At 32.0% G+C, this 22,229-nt stretch overlaps 1 non-coding gene across 1 annotated transcript; it reads left to right on the top strand.

The window, feature by feature from the left end:
• Window positions 1-22,009: 22,009 nt before the first annotated feature.
• On the top strand, window positions 22,010-22,082 carry TRNAV-CAC (transfer RNA valine (anticodon CAC)). Its single transcript has one exon. It is a non-coding gene; the product is annotated as a tRNA-Val (tRNA).
• The last annotated feature ends 147 nt before the right edge of the window (window positions 22,083-22,229 follow it).

Raw genomic sequence — 22,229 nt, forward strand, 5'->3', positions numbered from 1 at the left:
AAATAGACATTCATATCAATAATTAGATAGTGATTGAATATTATGTGATTTTTAAACTTCATTTTATCATTATTGTGGCTTTATTGATTTCTTAAACTAAATTTGACCTCGAATATTGATTAATGTTAACTTTTCGAATCGAACAAAATAAGGATCCTCTTATAAGTTTTCGAATAATTGAAAGATTATTTATTAAGAATTTTAAGATTTTTCAGTTTTATTTATTCAACAGTTTTTTATTACTAAGAGATGGGAGTAGTTTATATAATAAAAAAAAAATAAATAAATTCAAGAATCTATACTGACGTATGTATTGTATTTAGTAGACTTTCTTTGTATAAATGTATCTGCACAAACCCAATATTTGAAGGCTCCTTATCAAGCAAGTAGATTTAACTTTCTAACTTAGATTTTTTTTTTTGTATTCGTCCAAGTATCTGCAGTACTTTCCTGAAGTATTTTAGTTTTATTTCAAACTACTTTAGATTTTATTTTTCATCATTATTAGATCGTTGGATAAAGAAAACAATGGTATGCTGCCGTATCTCTGTATATCGTTCATTCTAATTAATTTACAAATTTTATAATATAGGAAACAACTGATTCACTTTCTATTTTGTTTTTAAATAAAATATAAACTTGCCAGAACTATTTATTAATTTATCGTGCTACTCCTTTTCCTTTATTCATTACTAGAATAAATATCGAATTAATAAACTATGATAATTTCTAGACATAGAATATAAACTTTACTTCACTCGAGTACGAGGAGTAAATACAATAAACGAAAAAACACTTACAAAGTAATTAAATAGAGTTATAATATATATAATATAATTTTTTATAAAAATCATAAAATAGAATGTATATGTTAGAACGCTTTTTTAAGGACATATACAGTGTTGTGATTAACATTTATTTGTTTCTTTTTTTCCTAATAATGTTTATTTTTTTCATTTCTGAAACGGTTCAGGGACTGTGACGATTTCTTTTGTTCTATAATAAAATATTCCCTTATTAAAACAAAAAAAAAAATACTTTTTCAACTTGATAACCCAACTGAACATTCCTTTGAATTTTTAATATATTTTTTATGATAACATTCTTATGTCTAATTACTCCTCAATTTTGTTCAACTTTAATTCTCTGAGAAAAATAAATTGACAATCCTAGAAGAATAAAATATCTATAAAAAAAATTACAGTAATTTAAAAATTAAGTTTTAAGTAATGATATCTAGCTGTCAGCCCTGTCAATTCGATTTCAATGAGCTACTCCAGTATTTTGTTTGGAAAGGAAGGAGAGGTATGATTAGTATTCAATTTTTTTTTTTTATACTTTTTATTTATTCTATATTGCAATGTTTACATAATTTATTTCTTGTTTCTTTTTTAATATTCTTTGTTTTCTAGGAGTATAATAAAGTGGATAAATTATATGAGGAGAAGATGGTTGGGGGGTGCGGTTAGAATATAACACAAAGAAGTTGAAATAACTTAATTAATAGTGCCAACGTTTCGGCCAGAATTTCTAGCCTTGATCAGGGCTGCTAGTAGCAAATCAGACAGCCAAGTGATTTCACAATAGTTTATTTCTCTGGGACTTAAAATAATTATAATTATAAGGTTACTGTAACAATTATAAGGTAATTGTAATAGTACAATATATTGGCCAATAACAGAGTGTCCGCACTTAATTACAACTTATACTATAATTGAATATAAATAATTTTAGGTATAGAAAAAAATAAAATAATTACTTAATAAATAAAAATCAAAACAAAAATGTTGTTAGTTATTTACAAATATTAAATAATAGTGTTCAATATTTATATTATCTATACTATTATAATATTGGTTTGGAGTAGCAAAAAAGTGGTTAAACAGAAGGGTTTTATAAATGGAACAGAATGGAGTTCCAGTGAAAGGCATTTTGGGTGAAAAATGTTCCGAAGTTAGTTATCTCCGGTTTTCTTTAGTAGTTGCACCTCTTACAAAAAAAGTAATTTTTCTTGATATATTCCATAGATTTTACTGTAGATGTTTATTACTTTTTGATAGCCCTAACAGCTTCCTAATAGCCTACTGGACGAATCCAAAAGGATAAGTAACTCCAGCCTACAGTGCTATCTTTTAAGTACGTCCAATTCAAAATTAAATCAAAACTTCATTTTTTGTTATATGTGGCGTTATTAAAGAAATTCAGCGATATGTTAAAAACATAGTAGCATAAATAAATACACAATTTAAACATTGTTTCCTTCATTCTTGGTTGCGTGAAACGCAAAGTTACTTAAAAGCCCAAGTTTAGTCAAACGCAAATTTTCCGAGATCGATCCCGAACATAAGTTCACCTGCGAAGGGACTTCATAGCCCAAAGTATAGTCGAACTCAAATTTTCCTAGATCAATCCCGAATATAAGTTCACCTCTTATCTTACCGGAGACAATATACGAAATAAACTTAGTCTTATATTCGGGGCAATGCGGTAATTACAATTTCAAATTTTTATCTTAAAAGTGTCCCTATCATCATAAATTCAAATTTGATTCTTTAATCTGCATTATAGAAACAACATCTGCAGAAGTTGCAGGATACCCCTGCCAGCAGATTCCAGTAAGACGGATATCCTGGAGAAGAGAATGGACTTTGAGATTGACAGGAGTGGAGGACCCGGAACTAATCCTCTTACCACCGCCTCCTGATTAGATCCCTGATTGAACGTCTGGTAAAAACTTGATGATCACTGCTGAGCTAGGAGCCTTTTTCGGACTCTGCTAATTAATGGGGTCTCCGGCTAAACGAAAAAAGGCCTTTAATCATAAACTCCCGACGAAAAACTGTATCTTGCCTTACTAATAGGGAGGAGATGACTTCTGGAATAAGGATAAAAAATAGCGTCTCTAAGCATAAGATTAGACCGTTTTCATTATCCCAGGGTTCGTTAGTATCATATTAGTGCCGCCCGGGGGATAATTTAAAAAAATACCGACCTACCCTTTATTTGAAAAAATTAATTTGGCCCACGGATAAAGAGGATGAATATTTAATAATTAAAAAAAAATTAATTCCAGAATATTAGTCAACACAAATTAATTTAAATTGACTGTCGATTTCAAAGGAGACCGAATGCTTCTTTTGAAATATCTGAAGCAAAGATAACCCTCCCAAACCTTATTTTATTTTTTTTGGATTGCGCGAATACAATTATTTTCAACCGTTAAAGTATTTCGGCAAGTAATATTTAGTATACTATTAACAATTAAAATAATAAATATCAGTTCATAGTCGAAGCCGTTACAGTTTGTATTTCATAGCGAACGCACAGAATGAAAATATAGGATAATCCCTTTTCCTCGTATATGTAATAATAATAATACTTTGGAATTTGAAAATATATTTCAAAATACTTAACATTTAACAGAGAAAAGTTTTTTTATTTAGCATTAGCAGGTCTCATGGCCAACTTCTTTTCAGGTGCCTCCGGGGAGTCACGATTGGAAGAGGGAGCAAGAATAGAAACTAGTGTGTTTGGGTAGTTAGGGAGTTTGTAATGGAAGGAATGATATCTGGTTCGGGCTAGATCAATTAAATGTGGAACATTAAGGTCTTTATGGATGATTTGATTTGTGACAAAGTAAGGAGCATTAAGGATTTTACGAAGGATTTGGATTGCAATGATTGAATACGAGAGGAATTCGAAGGTTTAGTGGAGCCCCAAAGCTCAACTCCTTATTACAGTCATGTAGATCAGTCTTTAGTAATGAATTGGAAGTTAAAACCGTTAGTCCTGTAAGTGCTGTAATAGTCGAAATCGACGTGCAGTTTCCTGACTTTTCAGTCTTGTGTGAGGAGTCCAGGCTAGTCGTTTGTCCAGATATAATCCAAGGTAGCGGATCTGTTCGACAGGGGCAAGATCAACATTATTAAAGGAGATTGTAGGGCAGTCGGTAGGTTTACGACAAAGGGTAAAGGGGATTTGATAGAATTTGTTGAGATTTATTTTAATCCTCTAATTACGAAACAGTTCTTCGAGGGCTGTGATATGGGATTGCAGAGTTTGGGATGCAATCAAAGGGTTATTATTAACAGCGAGCACACATCTGTCATGTCTCATCACAGTTATACGTTATCACGCATCACAGTAATACGTGGTGAGCATAGTGTTACGATTGGTTGGAATGTCCGCTGTATAGACGGTGTAAGAGAAAAGTTAAAGTAGCATATCGTTATATTTTCCAGTATATCTCATAAAGTTAATCACTCACTCATATACTTACCCTTCTACGTAGTACGACCTTGTTTGTCGTCCTCATGGCTAATTAGCTTCTTTTTTAGCTTTTAGAAAATGGAGGCCAATTAAACTATAGAAATAATTAAGTGTTACTTGTTGGCCGTGGTTATTATATGAGAAAATTATTGGAGATGCGATCAGTGAAAAACACAAATAAGTAAGTCTTATTTTATTAGTTGACTATGTTTCAGCCAGAATTTCAAGCCTTCGTCAGGGCTAATATTCAAGATCATAAGAGTGAATATATAGGCCACTGTTAATAATAGAATATAAATATATTATTATGATTAAGTAAAATAAATAAAGAAAGTGGTATTGAAAAATTCGATATGAACCTACAAAGTGCTTTATAATGCGTTAAATTTACGTTTAACGTAAGCTTTGCTAAATGCAAAGTTATAATTTTTTTTATTATATATAATAATAATTTTATTAAGTTAACATTGTGTGTTGAAACAATTTTGAGAAGAACTGAAGGTGATAGTCTTGTTGGATGAGTTTAAGTAAATGACTGGCAGGGCTAGTTAGGGCTTATCGGTTCCCCGCCGGCGGGACCAGATTGAATTAACCAGCTGATAAAAGTAGCGGGATAACAGAAAGAACTCAAACTAATCTAAAGTGCTTCTTATAGCCATCTTGATCTTAAAGCACGGTCTATCTCTTCAGGCCACGAATGTTTATTTTAGAAGAAAATTGTGTGAACTTAGTTGTACAATGTCGTTTCATTATTTTATGTTTTTTTTTTATTTATTTATTTATTGATATTAACAACTGTATAAAGAATACAACCAGTAAATTTGATCATAATGATAATGATATGAAACAGCATGTAGAGAAACTACTGGGTAGTAGAACTCTAAAAACATTTTACAATATAAGGTCTCGAGGCCATCTTCTTTTCAGGTGCCTCGGAGGATTGCCAGGAATTGAAGAGGAAGCAATGGTAGAAACTAGTGGGTTTGGGTGGTTAGGGAGTTTATAATGGAAGGAATGATATCGGGTTCGGGCTAGATCTGGACAAAAGGAACATTTAGGTCTTTATGGATGGTTTTATTAGTAACAAAATAAGGAGCATTGAGGATTTTACGAAGGATTTTGGATTGTAAGGATTGGATACGAGAGGAATTCGAAGATTTAGTGGAGCCCAAAGCTCAACTCCGTATGCCCAGATTGACCTTATTACAGTAGTATATCATGTAGATCAGTCTTTAGTAATGAATTAATGAAGTTAAGACCGTTAGTCCAGTAAGTGCTGTAATAGTCCAAGATAACGAATCTGTTCTACAGGGGTAAGAGCCACATTATTAAAGTATACTGTAGGGCAGTCGGCAGGTTTACGACGAAGAGTAAATGTGATTTTATTTATTTTTATCCTCCAATTTCGACATCATTCTTCGAGGGTTGTGATATGGGACTGGAGAGTTTGGGATGCAATCAAAGGGTTATTACTAACTGTGAGTACACATGTGTCATCAGCATACGTGGTAAGGACAGTGTTAGGAGTTGTTGGGATGTCAGCTGTATAGACGGTGTAGAGGATGGGACTGAGGATACTACCTTGAGGAACACCAGCGGATTGAAAATAGAGGGATGAATAGGAACCGTTGTGGTTTACTTGGAATAATCTATTTGTATAAAGGGACGGATGATGAGAAAATATGTAGGAGGTAGGATTTGTAAAGCAGTCCCGGGTACCAAACTCGATCAATAGCCTGCTCTATATCGAAAAAGACTCCCGTGCAGTACATTCCGCGCTCTCAAGAAGACGATACAACGTCCATCACACGATGACATTGCTGGATAGTGGAGTGGGATGTTCGGAATCTAAACTGGTGATCTGGGATTATATGATTGGAATCTAGGATGGGGTATAGGCGTTTCAAAATAAGTTTTTCGAGGATTTTTCCCATGATCGGTAATAGAGAGATGGGATGGTAAGATGATGGGTTTTCTGGCAGCTTTTGGGGTTTGAGAATCATTTTGATTATAGATAGTTTCCATGGGTCAGGAAAATATGTGGAACGGAGAACGGCGTTATATATGTAGGTGAGGAATAGGATGGCTTTTCGAGGAAGAAGTTTAAGGATGTGTTATTTTATGTTAAGCATCATTTTCTCAAACTCGGCGTTGAAAGTCACTCAAGAGGCAAAAATAAACAAGTTCGAGAAATCGCATTTATTTAAGCTGTTTGTAGGGTGTAAATATCATAAAACACATGTTTACTGGTCAAATATGGGAAATAATTACTACTTGTCAGTAAAAAATTAAACGAAGGAGTGGAATGATCATTAGTATTTGAAATCGTCTTAACTTCAATCACTCCAATCAATCCACTTCGTCTTTCCATTGTTCCATTTGGAATGATCTTCAGGGGTACTTTTGAAAGCATCTTTTCGTCAATCACTCCAGTGAATCCAATTCGTCTTCCCACTGCTCCATTTGGAGTTATTCAGTGGGACCCTTGGAATCTTCTTTACTTTAATCCCTCCTGGCAGTCTAATTTGGGCGTGGAGCACAGTTGTAAAAAGTGTGAATAAACACTCCAAAATCAATTGTGTATAATTATGTTTATGAGTGTGGTTTCTTACACACAAATATCTATAAACTAATTTATCTTAATTGATTCAAACATCAATCTGTTTGTGAGCTGTAGACCTAATCTTACAGACGTTATTTCGGCGTTAATAAAAAGTGAGTTTTTACTGATTGTCGTTATTTTTGATTAAAATAATCAACAAAAAACATTTAGGTCAAGTCAATACCGACGAAAGTTTGTGTACAAATTGAGATTTGAGTACAAAAAAGACGTTTTTTTTTAAATAATTTTTTCTAAATTTCTACGACCATAATACTAGATTCCAATTTAATACTAGCCAAATTCGTTTTTGTACATTTTTGATAGACCAGAAAAAATTAGCTTTAATGACCTTTGTGATGAGACTATTTTCAATAAAAGTGTAAATATTGGATACCTTTGTGTAAATTTCATTGACATACTGAATCGTATAAAATCAGGGGGCAATCTTGTAAGGTTGGCCAAAATAAGGTGAGACCGATTATTAAATTAATAACTATGAATGAGAATATCATTTTATTTATAGGAAAAATTATTTTAATGGTTGAAAAATTAGGATTTATACTTTTACACCTGATAACATTATCACAAATAAAAAATAAAAAATTAAATAAATGAATTCCACAGTATTGAATTAAGCACCCTGAATAACTTCACCCCTTGGAATTCATGAGAATTACAGAAGATTTAGAAGTTATGCACAAAAACGAGAGTTTCCCACCACTGTGTGGCGTTGAATTATTGGCTACGTTTACCCATTTCTGCAGGCCCTCTCCCCCTTCGAACCTATTATTACTGAACTATGCCTTTATTGAGTACTGCTTTTATCATTAAGCTCTCTTAGAATAATTGTATTAGATTTCAAAATGTCTTGGCAGTGTTAAACTATGTTGTACAAAGTTATGAAAATAGCTGTCAATTATATAAATTCTTCTAATTAGCCGCAATCTCCCCATACTATTCAGTAATTTAGATACTACTAAAACAAATGATAAGATAACAGATCGGCCTGAGAAGTTACAGCAGTAGAACATGAGCTCCTACCTTCTATTCATCTTTTTCCTTGTTCTCTCCAGAGTGTCATCGAACCCACACGGACTTGAAAGTACAAATAATGAATCACACCACCACTTCTCGAAGGACGAGGAAAACCCACCTGGACTCCACCTCCAGAACCTCTTCATCATCGACGCACCTCTGAAGAGCTGTCCGGATGGTATGCGTAGGGATCCTCGAGGGATATGCAGAACTGTCTTCCTCAATTGAAGCCAATAGTGTTTACTGATTTATTACTTGTAAGTTATGTATATATTATTGAATACACCATTTTTATGCGTACTTCTTTATTGTTATTATCTAAATAATACCCCCTCGCCATAGGAGTTGGATTACACTGTCAATATTACATCACATGTTGTTACAACGATAAATTAACACCCGAAGTCTACATGTTCTGTTGTTATATAGTGAGAAAAACAAATATTATTTGTGATATTCATTGGCTACAAATATTCGAAGTGAATATTTATTCAAAAGGTCAGTGAGATAAATCAAATGACGGTTATAGAATGGATTGAATATAGACCGAAATTCAATCCAATAAAACGCAGATTATTTGTTATTCTAGATTTTCAATTTATTCATGAGTATTAGATGAATTACAAATAAATAGGTTCAAGCATATTCATCCAGTATGAAATCGTTTAAATTGTAGAATAAAAATAAAATAGATAAATAAAAATAAATTATTATAGGTTCTATAACTGCTGTTGAAAAATCATTTAACAACAAAGCTTAGTTCCTAAAGGGTCGCGGTCAGTCACAATAACAGTCATCATTAAAAAACCGGATTGACATTACTGACTTAAATAACGAACACCCATACACTATCAGCCTGATATATAAGACATAGAATAGTCATTTTTTGCAGTCTATTTCGAATCGTGTTAATGGAATTTTGTAACCATTATTTCACCATTTACCTGTAAGAATTAAGTGAATCCCACTATATGAACTCCATTTTCTGAGTACTCTCTCCTTTTCAAAGTTTACATAATCGGAAAAGTTTCTCGGAAATCCGTCAGCATAACTTCTTCACGATCAATCGGAACATCTAACTCTGGCTTTCTTACTATTACGACTGACTGGAGGAGTTCATTTAATTTAATATAATTATAAGAGCAGTTGTCGTTCATTTTCACATTATTTAATTTTACTTGTTTTTATTTATTATTTTGTTTCATTTTTTTTTAGTAGATTAAATCTTTAAGATATATAAATAACATAAGGATTTATATATTTTTTTTTTGTAAACAGTAAGATAAAGTTACAGTTGGCGTATATTTCTTCGTACAGTACATCAGAAATAAAATCTTAATGTTGATTTTAAGGCCCCTTAACTTCTTACTCTCCTTGGAAATATTTATTAACAGAAGTCAACGAAATATCGAAGTTCCCCATACCCTAGCATCCACTACGGTTATTAAGGTCCTAAACAAGACCTTTATCCTGTTTGGATACCCATTGTACACTCACACAGATAGAAGAATATGTTTCTTATCCATATTATTACCGTTGTAATCCATTTGGCAATGGACAATTTGAGTTCTAAAATAGTATGATTCACTGGCTTTAAAATCCAAAGGTCTTATGGCATCACATAGAAAGAAGATATGGCCGGATGCGATGCACTCTATTCGCTCTTTGCTTTGCACACCTACAAAAACAACTCCTCATGAACGTATGTTCTTCCCCAAGAGAAAATCCAGTTCATATGTTCCTCTTGGTCTGGGAACGTTTTGATGAAAAATTAATTTCAGCAGAGCAAATATGATCATCTTGTGCAAGAAGTAACTTTACTGGAATTTAACACTGACGATGCCCTGGTACAACTTCCAGACGGCAAAGAAACTATCGTGAACCTTAGACACCTTGCTCCAGCTGGAAATAATGATAGGAATCTGGTTGAGAAGAAGAATTTCAAATAATTCACTACTCCCACCTTCTCTGAATACAAACAAGGTCGAAATATCTTGATTGGATTCATCGACCAAGAAATCAAGCGCCAGAGACAATCCAAATCGAAGGGAATCGTTAAAGGATCAAAAAGGACCATTGAAGAAACTCCACTCAAATCTCCAGACGTTAACCGATACTCCAAAGATCAACTAGAACCAGACATCCTCCATTATTTATGGATTATTTATTATCCTTTAATGAATAGTGGACGAATTTGATGAAATATCTCATATGTTTTTATTTACCTAACAAATCCTTACTTGTGTTATCTTTGTTTGTATACTCTTTCTTAATAAGTTCAATTATGAATTTAATAATATCTCATTTTTAGTTTTCAAAAAGTGTATTCATCACACAAGACTAGTCCAATTGTTGACCTTTGCGTATGGCGTAGATATCATGGATGCACTCTTCAAGCCATGACTGAGAATTTTAACACAGAAATTACCATACAACGTAGATTCGAAGTTAATGAACCCAAAACTAAGTACATGGTAACACAGAACGTTCCTGAACTAGAGTAGACAATAACCATTAGGCCACATCACTATCTTAATTTAAAGGTTTCGGAGTTTATTTACCCGAGATGCGTAAAAATAAAGGATGATAAACTCAGACTATCCTAATCTAGGCTTAAAAAACAGCTAAATATGCGAATAACTTCTTGGATAACTAAGCTCCATCTCTATAAGCCCTTGGCACATCTCGTGCTTCTGCATGAAGCTCATTATTCCCCATCACCTAAGGCTACTGAAAAACAGCTCCTGATCTTCGAAAGTTCTCTGCCGAATTCACGGATGTAAAATAGTTGGAGAAGTATGGAAGAGACGGACTATTAAGAAGCTAGTAATGGCTTTTATGAGGCTGATGTCAGAACAAGGCAGAAGCAGCGTTATCGAAAATTTCGGATGGAGAACTGCTAAAACAGAGCCAATTCATGGAACAATGAGGAGTGGGAGACCTAAGTCAGGATGCCCCCATTATATGGTTGGAGAAAGCAGTTTTAAATAAACAGTATTTATAAGCAATTTTGAGAAAAGTTACCCCTTTGAATAATATTTTGCAACAAATATCACAATTTGAAGCTGATTTGGGATAAAACTTGTACTAAATAAAACCATGGCTGAACTATCATGGAATTAATTAAAAATTAAAGATTATGCCCATAGAAATATAGTTATAGTTTAATATATACCTGGGAGCGGGGTAGTGAGCTACCAGATCCGGGTTTGAATCCAGCTATAGCAGATAATTATTTATTCTGTTACTGTAACCGTGAGTCAACCCAGTGGGCTAGGGAGCCCTTCTGTGGCACGTTTATCCTCTAAAATGTAGGTCCCTTTAATTGGTGAAAAAACTCACGGTGAGTGTGATCTTTAACCATTCAGTTTCTTGTACAACGTGTGTTCAAGAATCGGTACTTCCTTATAATGTAATGTACCTCTGACCCTTCATGGGTTGTAGCGGTACAGTTCTCTATTTAAAATAAAAAATAGCTCCATATTTATAAATATCTATTTTTTTCTAAACTCTGGTTTTAAGTATTCAATAAGAAGTAGGGAAAAGCATTTCAAATGCGGGACAATGTCCCTCTCCCTGCCCTGCTTGTATTGACGTTACTGCTGATAATTTATTTTTAAACTCAGTTTAAAACTATTATAAATATGATAGGAAAATATTTATTTTTGAGGGCTGGATATAAATATAAAATATATTAAATATCTCGAATGTCACTGTCCTTTATTTAATATTTATTTTTAGAACACCCATATCTCGGTGAAAAGTTTGTTTGACATTTAGAAACAACGTCATATATTTTGAAATACTCTCTATTTACGAACAGAATTTGCTTATCAGTCTTTTGGTTTCATTTAAAGACAAATAGGATAAGAACTGTCCACCAGTTCGTTGGTCTTAAAAAGCTCAGGAATGTCGCAGCAGTCATCACAATACTCCTTCAATGTAGAAAAATGGGAAAATCACTATCACAACCTTTAAGACTGATTGTGTGCTTCTAATTGTTGAGCATCCGAATTTAATAGTTGACTGAAAAGAAACTTCAAAAACAAAATAAGTGTGCCCTCAAAAAATTAAATTTTTATAATTATTTTGCAGGAATTGTAATGTTTATAATAATTATATTATTTCTTGAAAAAAAATCAACCCTTCTCACTTATTAAATTCCTATAATACCTTTTCACATTGAAACATTTCTAGCTCATCTTCAACCTTGATTTAACAACCAACAAACAACCAATTTATTTAATGACTCTTCTTCAATCATTTATACTTTCTTCTTTAATTATTATTGCAACTACCTCCATGATAAACCTTCTATTCATCGTCATACGGTTCTCTTCCTTTTACATTAATGAAATTTTTCATCATAATAAAGATTTAACAAGTGAGAAGGGTTAAATATTTTCCTTGAAATATATATATAGTACAAACTATATAACTCTTAAAAAAATAATTATTAGAAATTAATTTTTTAACGAAACATTTGTAAACAAAAATGAGGGCAATAATACGATATATAGAGGTATCATCAAGGAAGTGGATGCAATAAAAATAAAGAAGAAAATTTAAACTATATTAATAAAATCAGCCAATTAATTGCGTTGCAACATGAGATAGTGCGAACGAAACGTTCCTTCATAATATAGAATTTAAAAAGTGAGAAGGGTTGAATTTTTTTCCTTGAAATAATGTAATTAGCTAAATAAGCATTTTTTTTTTTTATTTGAAATAAAATATTAACCATAAATGTAAAATCATCAAATTAATTTTCCTGCGAGATAAAAGATGAGCTGGTAAGATAGAAAGGTCTCTTTGTAATAAAGAATTTAAGGACTGTAAAGGGTTGATTTTTTTCTTGAAATAATACAATAAGAAAAATGAGTTTGTTTGTTTTGTTTTTTTGTTATTTGAAATAAAGCTGTTATCTTATCTTATTTTTAGGCATTGATTTTTTTTTTCCATACTTAATAATAACATAAAACTACACTTAAGGGCTCTGTATTCTTCATTTGCAAATGAGCTGTAAATTTTGCATGCTGTAAGTCTTGCTTCTGAACAAATAATGTGAAGTTTTTTTTTAATAATTTATTTATTGATATTTACAACTGTATACACATATATACAAGTAAATTTGCAGTAGGTGACATAGTGCCATGATAAAAACATGTGAAGAATCTACCCACTGATAAACCTCCAATAACATTTCTAGAGGAGAAGATCTCGAGGCCATCTTCTTTTCAGACGCCTAGGAGGATTATTAGGTAATGAAGGAGAAGCCAGGTTAGAAACAAGTGGATTGATGAGTGGGTTGATGACATGTGGTTGAGAAGTTTATTATGGAAGGAACGGTATCGGGTTCTGGCCAAATCGGCAACATATGGAATATTGAGGTCCTGATGGATGACTTGATTTGTGACAAAGTAAGGAGCATTAAGGATTTTACGAAGGATTTTGGACTGTAAGGATGGGATTCTGGAGGAATTTGATGGTTTAGTGGAGCCCCAAAGCTCAACTCCGTATTTCCAGATAGGCCTTATAATAGTCATGTAGATCAGTCTCTTGTAATGGATTGGCAATTTAGACCGTTTGTCTAGTAAATGTTGCAATAGTCGGAATCTACGAGCAGTTTCTTGTCGTTTTAGTCTTGTATGAGGGTTCCATGTCAGTCGTTTGTCGAGATGTAGTCTTAAGTAACGGATCTGTTCGACAGGAATAAGTGGGGTATTATTAAAGGATATTGTAGGGGAAGAGGTGATGGGTTTACGTCGAAGGGTAAATGTGATTTGGTGGGATTTATTGGAATGTATTTTAATCCTCCAGTTTTGGCACCATTCTTCAAGGGTGGTGATGTGGGATTGGAGGGTTTGGGATACAATGTAAGGATCATTAATGTGAAGTTAAACCGAATTCGCCTTGATTAAGTGAAAATCTTTACTTGGTGCTTTTTATGTATTGGGTCCTAAAACTTTATACACATGACCAACAAAGCTATTTGTTTATGGAGTATTTTATTCGGATATCTTTTTTTTAACCCCCTACTTGGTCATTTCTGACAACGGGGGAGGATCAGGTAACCAAATTATTCTAACCAGAGTGAGAGGTCAAAATTTCATTCTGAAAGTTTATTGAGACATGTTTTGACACTATATCATCTATAGACTATCGGACTCCTAGAAATGGCCCCATATTTCCGACAATGACGTGGTAAAAGAGTCTTCGTTCCCTGTCGAGGAAAAGTTCAGTTCCGGATCGATGATCCTTGGTTAGATTAATTGAAAAGATTAGTAGAAAGCTGATTTGTATTAGTGGGTCAGGAGCCTTGAGGCTGTCCCAGTTCGGCGGTTGTTAGTCGATTCTTCCCCTTGGAAGAAGTACACGATTTCGTACTTCTTTCTTTCGACGAGTAGTTCGATAATTAAGAAATGTTTACAGAGGATGGAGTGGGATGATTAGCATGGCTCACGAGAAGCAGCTGTCTGACTCCATTATTCAGTACACTTTGACCTTTATCTAGCAGAAGAATCGACGACCTAGGGAAATATCTCTCTTAAAGAATGAATAAAATTTAATATTATGAATAATTTATATTAAATGTTCCATATTTTTATCTATATATAATTTTATTTAGTAGTAACATATAGTCATTTGAGATATATTGTGTTGAAAAAGGGAACATTTTTTAAATGTTTTTTTTCTATTGCAATTGTTTTGTTTTTTTTTCATTCATTTATTATTTATTTTTTTCATGTTACATTCTGTCGTATATTTACAGGTAATGATAATAGTGGTTAGGAAGTATATTCATACCATATTTACAGAGGTATAAATTAAATGATAACAAAAGTAAGAAATAAATTGTATTCTTATTTACAATATTTACATTCAGCCTGGAGAACTCCGAACAGAGCTCGTAATCCCACCAGAAAAGGAAAAAGCAGGACTCCGGAAGATCCTAGAGCTTCTCTCTCAACCGTGTCGCTGGTATTAAAAGCCAGGGGGAGATGAGTGAGGAAACTAGCCGCAGACGCTCAGGACTTGAATGGGAGAATCCATTGCCAACCAGAACTGTTTGAAAAATATTTGCAATAGGTTTCTAGACCACTGCCGTCCCGACCTTCAATCCTCTCCGAAGGAACCTTTAGACATGGTTAATGTTAGACAGAGCTTGCGCTAGGGAATTAGGATGGACAGTAAGTTTCTCATGACATGTAATGAATTTAGATTTGATAAAGTCTGGGATATATGGGATATTAAAGTCATGATGTAGGACATTATTAGTTATTGAAAAATAAAAATCCATAACGTATATATGTATATATAGTTGACCGTAAAAATTGATATATAAGAAGATGGTCAGGATTGCGGTCAAAAGTGAAAAAAAAATAGTTTGTTTGTTTGGTTGTTTAGTGGCGCCAAACTTCATTGGTCATCAACGCCATTTATATTTTATTTAATTTTGCTAATATTCGTTAAATTTTATTTATTTTTAATTTTTTTTTTTCTTCCGATCAAGTTATGTTTTTGTCAGTAAATTTTGTGATTTTAAAAACTGAAACACCAATTCTATTGCCTTATCATCGTCTCCAATGGTTTTTGAGATATCTTGGCTTAGTCCCAAGCTATTGAGGTGTGGTGTAAAATATGGGCATCGTTGGAAAACATGGCTTATTGTTAAATTGTTATTGCAATACATACTTAATAATACATACATACTCCAATAGCATACTTGTTGGAAACAAAAATAGTTTACAACTATTTATTTTCCAACGTTTCGCCCCACTTTGCAGAGCTTCATCAGGGCTGTCCAAATGTCTGTTCAACTTATTCATTTGGACAGCCCTGATGAAGCCCTGCAAAGTGGGGCAAAACGTTGGAAAATAAATAGTTGTAAACTATTTTTGTTTCACTTTTGACCGCAACCCTGACCATCTTCTTACATAAAAATCCATAACAATTAAGAAATAGTTTCTTAATTAGAAATATTTTTTATTATTTATTTTTTTCATGTAATTCATGGCAATATGGCACATTCATACCATATTTACAACTATATAAGTTATATTTAACTTTATTCAAATAAATAAAAAATGAAACGAAATTAAATTTAAAGTAAACTAACATCTTAAATACAATAATTCCTATTTACATTCACCCTAGGGAATTCCTAACCTACGTTTTCCTCCGACTTATGGACAAAATGCAGGACAGGAAGATCCTAACGCTTCTCTAGCGTTACTGGTATTAAAAGCTAGGGAGATGGTACAGGTACTAGGACTGGTAATGATGGGGGGAACAAGTCCTGCAAGTGGGCTTTGCTATGTATCGGTCTTTTGACAATCCTGGGTATTATTAAGGTGTTTCGTCATCTCCCCCTATACATGGTCAGGGTATCCTTCTGCGAAGCTTTTAGCGTCCCCGGATATGAAAACATCTGTATTAAGTTTGTCACATTACCAGAGGCCCCTGAGAAAATTAGATTGGCTAACCTTTAAGTGTTCCAACAAAAATGACAGGTTTGACGAGGGATCAGAATCAAATTAAGCAGCTGCAGGCCCTTCCTGGACATGTCAAACTTTTTTACACATTCTCGGCCCTGAGGAGGGGGACGCCCAATCAGAGAGAAGATTTAAAAATAAGGTAACGCCCCAAAAGGGAATTGGGAGAAAAATACAGAGGAAATTTAGAAGAGCCAGACACACTCAACAGGAAGGCTTAGACGAGTGAGGACCACAGTCAGAAGGCAGACTTAGAAGATGGACTTCGACCAGACGAAGTCGTGAGAAGGGCCGCATCCCTTATGAACGACACATACGGCACTACATCCCACAGCATCAGCAGCTAAAGTATAAAATTAACCAATAAGTAATCATGTAATAATCTATATTTTATGGCAACCTTTATCTGAATCATTTGAAGCATATTAATCATAGCAACAAATTGTAAATAAATACTCAGTTTCTTTATGTAGTTTATATACTATTAAATAACCTAATATACCACCCTTTATTATAATATATAATTAATGGTAACAACATTTTATAAATATAAAGTAATTTAATTGGTAAACTGGTAAACACACAAACAGCCTTTGGAAAGGAATCCAATTATAATAATAGTTTTTAGGACTCAATTTATAATCAATCAATTAACTTATTTTTGGATAAATGCCTTCAGCGATTATCCTGGCATCCCAAGTAAATCTGTTACTAGTACATAGCAGCTTATTGGTCGTTTTTGCCATACCTAAGACAAAACAAATAGAATGTCTCTTTTATGTATCGTATTCCTCTATATCGAACCTTTTTGACTTTCTAATGAAATTTAAAAGGGACGCCCAATCTATAGAGGAAGCCTCATTTCTTGTTATTCTACTGGAAGATGACTGATGGACGACTTATTGATAGCCAACAATTTAACCCACAATGCAAGTTTCAATCTGGACTGTTGAGTTTGGGGGAGGTGTACAGGATGAATAAAACCAGGCTCTAATCCACTTGACACCATACAATTTTCCTAAGGTTTTTCTTGTCATTATTACTTTCAACTACAATACATTACGAAGTTAAATAAAAATATAATACCTTACATTTTTTTTTTTTTTTTTTTTTTGTGCCATCCCTCTTTATACGATTTATGGGCCTCCCTCTGAGCAAAACCATTATGTAACAATGATTATTTTATATAAATTCAAAATTACTCAACTTATTTCTTTCACTTTTCTATTAACCTCTTTCTAGGAAGGTCAAACTCCACCCCTATACAATTTACATACGTCACGTGCCTCTGTACGGATCTGAGTGTCAGACAAAATTTAATTCCATCTCTCACTGTCTCTCTGACTATTTCTGTGTAGTTATATTCGGACATGGAGGTGGGGCATAATCGATCCAAGCATTAATCCAATTTTGATTAAATTTTCATCGATTATGGGGGTTAGTATCTACTTGATCCTGTATCTATTTTATCAGATTCTTGTCCTATTTTCGGTTACGTTTAAGCGTATTACATATTTTACTCAGCACCCCTATATTTGGAAAATGACTATACCAAATGTGCTCAAATTTGGGAGGGACTTTGGGGATTAGTATGAAAATGTTCCAATACTATTTTATAAAATTCTATTAATTACTTTCACTTAAAAATGTGAATTATTTTTTATTTTGGAACAAGTCAAATTATTATTCAAAAAGTAATCAAACATATTCTTAAACCTTGAATTATAGGTTAATTATTTACCTTCCTACCTTCATAAACACTAATACGTTTTAATATTCTGTTATAAAATATATACATTAAAAGAATATAATTATTGGAGATAGTAGAAATGGTGAGGATACTATATTAACCTATGATGCATTTGGAACGTGTTTATTTTTGTCATCTCTTGCCAGAAGCCTTCAAACCAAGATTTTCGTTATTTTAAAAATAATTAGAAGGAAATATTCTAGAACAAAAAAAAATTTTTTTTATTATTTGTTGAGACGTAAGGCAGTAATATCTGATTATGCCTGAACTCCACTGCATTGTATATTTCATGGCCTAGGTTAAATTTTAAAAAAGCTATAAAATATTAAATAAACATTTTTTTAATACCAAGAATCACAATAACAAAACAGAAAAAAACAAAGAAATTAGATGACTTGAGATAGTGAACTGATAAGTGATGATACTATGTTAACAAACACTTTATGTATCTTCTACGTTTATTTTTTTGAAAAATACGGTCTATTATATTGTACTGCTGTTTTTAGTGGTATGCAAATTATCTGGTAGACTGTATACATGAAAAATCACTTTTCCTTTTCTTTTTAGAAGACTATAGTATGAGATAAAATCCTAATTTTATTTGTTCTAAACTCCTTCAGGTTTAAGTACACGTTTTTTGTCAACAAAAAACAGTACCTTTTATTTAACTTATATTTCCTAGGTCTTAAGATAAGTAGTTAACAACAACGTTGACTATGATTTGGTTTTTTATAATCTTAAACATCATCGATTAAACCTGATGTACGCACAACCGTCATTGGTTAAAGAGTCAATGAAAAATAATTTCCTCAATGTAAAAATTATTTCTACTTTCATATATGAGGCAAAAGAAAATTAAGTTCAGTTTATATATCATAAACAGTATCTTACAATATGTAAAACTTATTACAGCATTGTATAATTACCTCATCTCTTTTTAAGTAAAATTAAATTAGTTTATGAGCATTTTTAGTCATTTTTTTTGTTTATTATTTTTGTAATTAACCATGGAACAACCAAACGGCTTTAAATATTTCAGTGTATAAGGTCTAAAATTTACTCTTTAAATTTCCTTTTTAACTTTTCATATTTTGGACAAATCTTCCAGAAAAAGAAGGAAATAAATGAAATGAATAAATAACGAAAAACTTTATTTGCGTATAGTCCAAAAAGTATTAAATGTATGATGATTATGTAATAGCTATTTGAAAAGTAAGTAAATTCTTTACAAAAAATAAATTGCCGAAATTGGATCATTACTAACGAAGATATCTCATATTATACTTTTTACTCGTTTTTTTTAAAATAATTGAGCAGTTGAGTGTACACTACAGAAATGTTATTATTTTTTATTTACTAATACAATAAAAAATTAATTCAAAATTTTTCTTATTGCAAAAATAATTTCTGGTTTTACATATGAAGAACAAGAAGACTAAATGTTGTTAATTATTATTGTTATTCTATGATAGTTGTGTCTCTAAATGGAAAATTTATCTTCAATGCATTTATTTTCATATTATAGAATTAAAAGGATTGATGATTTTTTTTTTGATTTTTCATAAAAAATTTTACACCAATCTACACTGAGAGATCATAGATCCAGTATCTCCATTGTCATTTAGTGAATAGTAAGTTGAGTATATGATTAAGCTGATTTATTTTTGAGACTGAAATTCTTCATAAACAAGTAATAAGGATAGTTCCTCCAATAGAAATATCAAACATAATTATTTATTTACTTCATTTCGTTTCAATAACAAAACCTGGAAAACAGATAGCAGAAAACAATAGTTGTACAAACATTATTAAACAAAATTGTAAGACAGTAGTTAACCCAGTTATTTTTTAAACCCTACTATAAATAATATTTGACTATAATTTCTTGACCCATCTCCTATAATAAACATTTTCTAATTTTACTTATAATAATCCAGCAAGTAAATACATGAAAGCTTCCACGGATATGAACCAGCCGTTATAATTATCGGACACATACGTATACAAGCACGCAAGCTTTTTTTTATGACCTGCCCATCGACAAACATTGATAGTATCTGCAACAGTTTTAGGCGTAAGTAAAAATCTTTTTCAAACGATACTTTCCATTTGTCAATCGTCCCAATACTTTGCATGAACAATACATATATGACTCGCCAAACCTGATTATATAGTGGAAACCAATGTACAATTGGTCAGCTGTTTTCAATTCATCATAACTTATGAAATAACTACAATTTTTACAAATCCAAAATACAGCGTTATTAGTCATGATTGGAAGATACTTCAGTTATTATTAAAATATTCTTTAGATTATTACTAAAAAAAATTAATGTAATTGTATCTAGGGCTCCTCTATAATCCTCTATTGTACCATGGACTATGCCTTGTATCTTGGACTATTACTTTACTTTAGGCAACATTTATATAAATGGAACTTAAAATTATGGTTGATTAACAAATAATACGAAATAAATAAAAAGCTGTGTTTAATGATAAGTCAGAATGCATAATAAATATGACAGCCTCTCTGCTGAAATGAACATTATCTTTAAAGTCCTTCCATTTCGAATTAATGTATTTCAAATCCTGAAAAACATTAACATAATCCTGTTCGTCCGGCCCAAGGCAATATGTATGTGACCCAAGGTACAAAGATATGACATATCCTTTTTGGATTACATTTTTGGCAAAGTTCTAAGGTATATTATTTAGAACTTGCGTTCATTATACTCTAAATAGTTTACAAATCAAATAACATCTAATGATTTTTAATGAATATACGTATCTTTTTTAAAGAAAAATTATCAAATTCAGTGAATAAAAATTACTTTTCCGACAAACACACTACTGAATGTTGTCACTTAACTTAGGTAGTGAGAGCTACTTATGTCAGGTAGATTGGATTTCTCAAGAGCAAACTTCTTATATTTGGTAAGTAGATTATCTTGGTATGTTATTTTTGGTTTATGTTTTTAAAATTTGGTTTATTTAGACATAAAAATAAAATTAATTAAATAAAAGTAAAATTGTCATCTTTAAAGAAGCTTTAAGAGCGTTGTGACCCAAGCTACACATATCTCCCCTATGATACGATAATATTCTATCCTCTCATAAAAATATTTGAACTGTTTACTATTACAATTTCAATATTTGAATAACAATAATATTATATAACCGTTGTTAATCAAAGAAGTGATATATAATGAGAGAAAAAATAAGCCTAAAGAAATTCTAATTATGTTTTTCCACGCCACATAAATAAAGTTTCTCTGAGGAAAACACAGTGGAAAGTCGAATGATATACGTACCTGCCTCCCCTAAGTAAACTCCCACATTCTGTTTTTCCATTTTTCCAGTAAGAATTTTTTTCTCCTCACATCAATTTAAGATGTAACTGATATATGCAATAAAAAAGAAATGAGTGTATTATTATTTAATTGTCCGTTATATCTTTTTGTTGACACTGCAGCATTCTTAAAACAGTTATATTTATTGATTAAAACACTCATAGCTAAATTTAGTAACTTTTAATCATAGGCACCCTTTGTGAGGAGTTTCAGAATCCTTTAAATACTTATTTCATTATTCATACAACAGAATAATTCAAATAAAAATTTACGACCTTTCTTTTTTTTTAAATTTAGCATTGTTAAGTAATCTTTCATTCAAATTAGTAAGGAGTATATGAAGAGAAATCAGTTTTTATTTCATTTACGTTAAGGATTTTATAGATTATTTTTCAGAATATGTGTTCAAATATTTTCTAATTATATAGAGTAAAGAATCTAAATAACCATGAAAAGCTTTAATTTTTTTAATGTTTAAATAGGAGCTTAATTGCACTAGTTTACAACAGTTTCCGTAGTGTAGTGGTTATCACGTGTGCTTCACACGCACAAGGTCCCCGGTTCGATCCCGGGCGGAAACATCTTTTTTTTCTAGGAATATATTTTTTTTCCCAATATATGATTTGTTATTGGAATAACAATGGTAGAATACAATATTATTTTCCAATCAAAGTATTTTTTTCAAATTCAATGCAAGAAATACATTTCCAAAATAAAAATGGACGTAC

Source organism: Halyomorpha halys, unplaced genomic scaffold, assembly GCF_000696795.3.
Source record: "Halyomorpha halys isolate HHAL.00 unplaced genomic scaffold, Hhal_1.1 Scaffold401.1, whole genome shotgun sequence".
In the NCBI taxonomy this organism is placed as follows: Eukaryota; Metazoa; Arthropoda; class Insecta; order Hemiptera; family Pentatomidae; genus Halyomorpha; species Halyomorpha halys.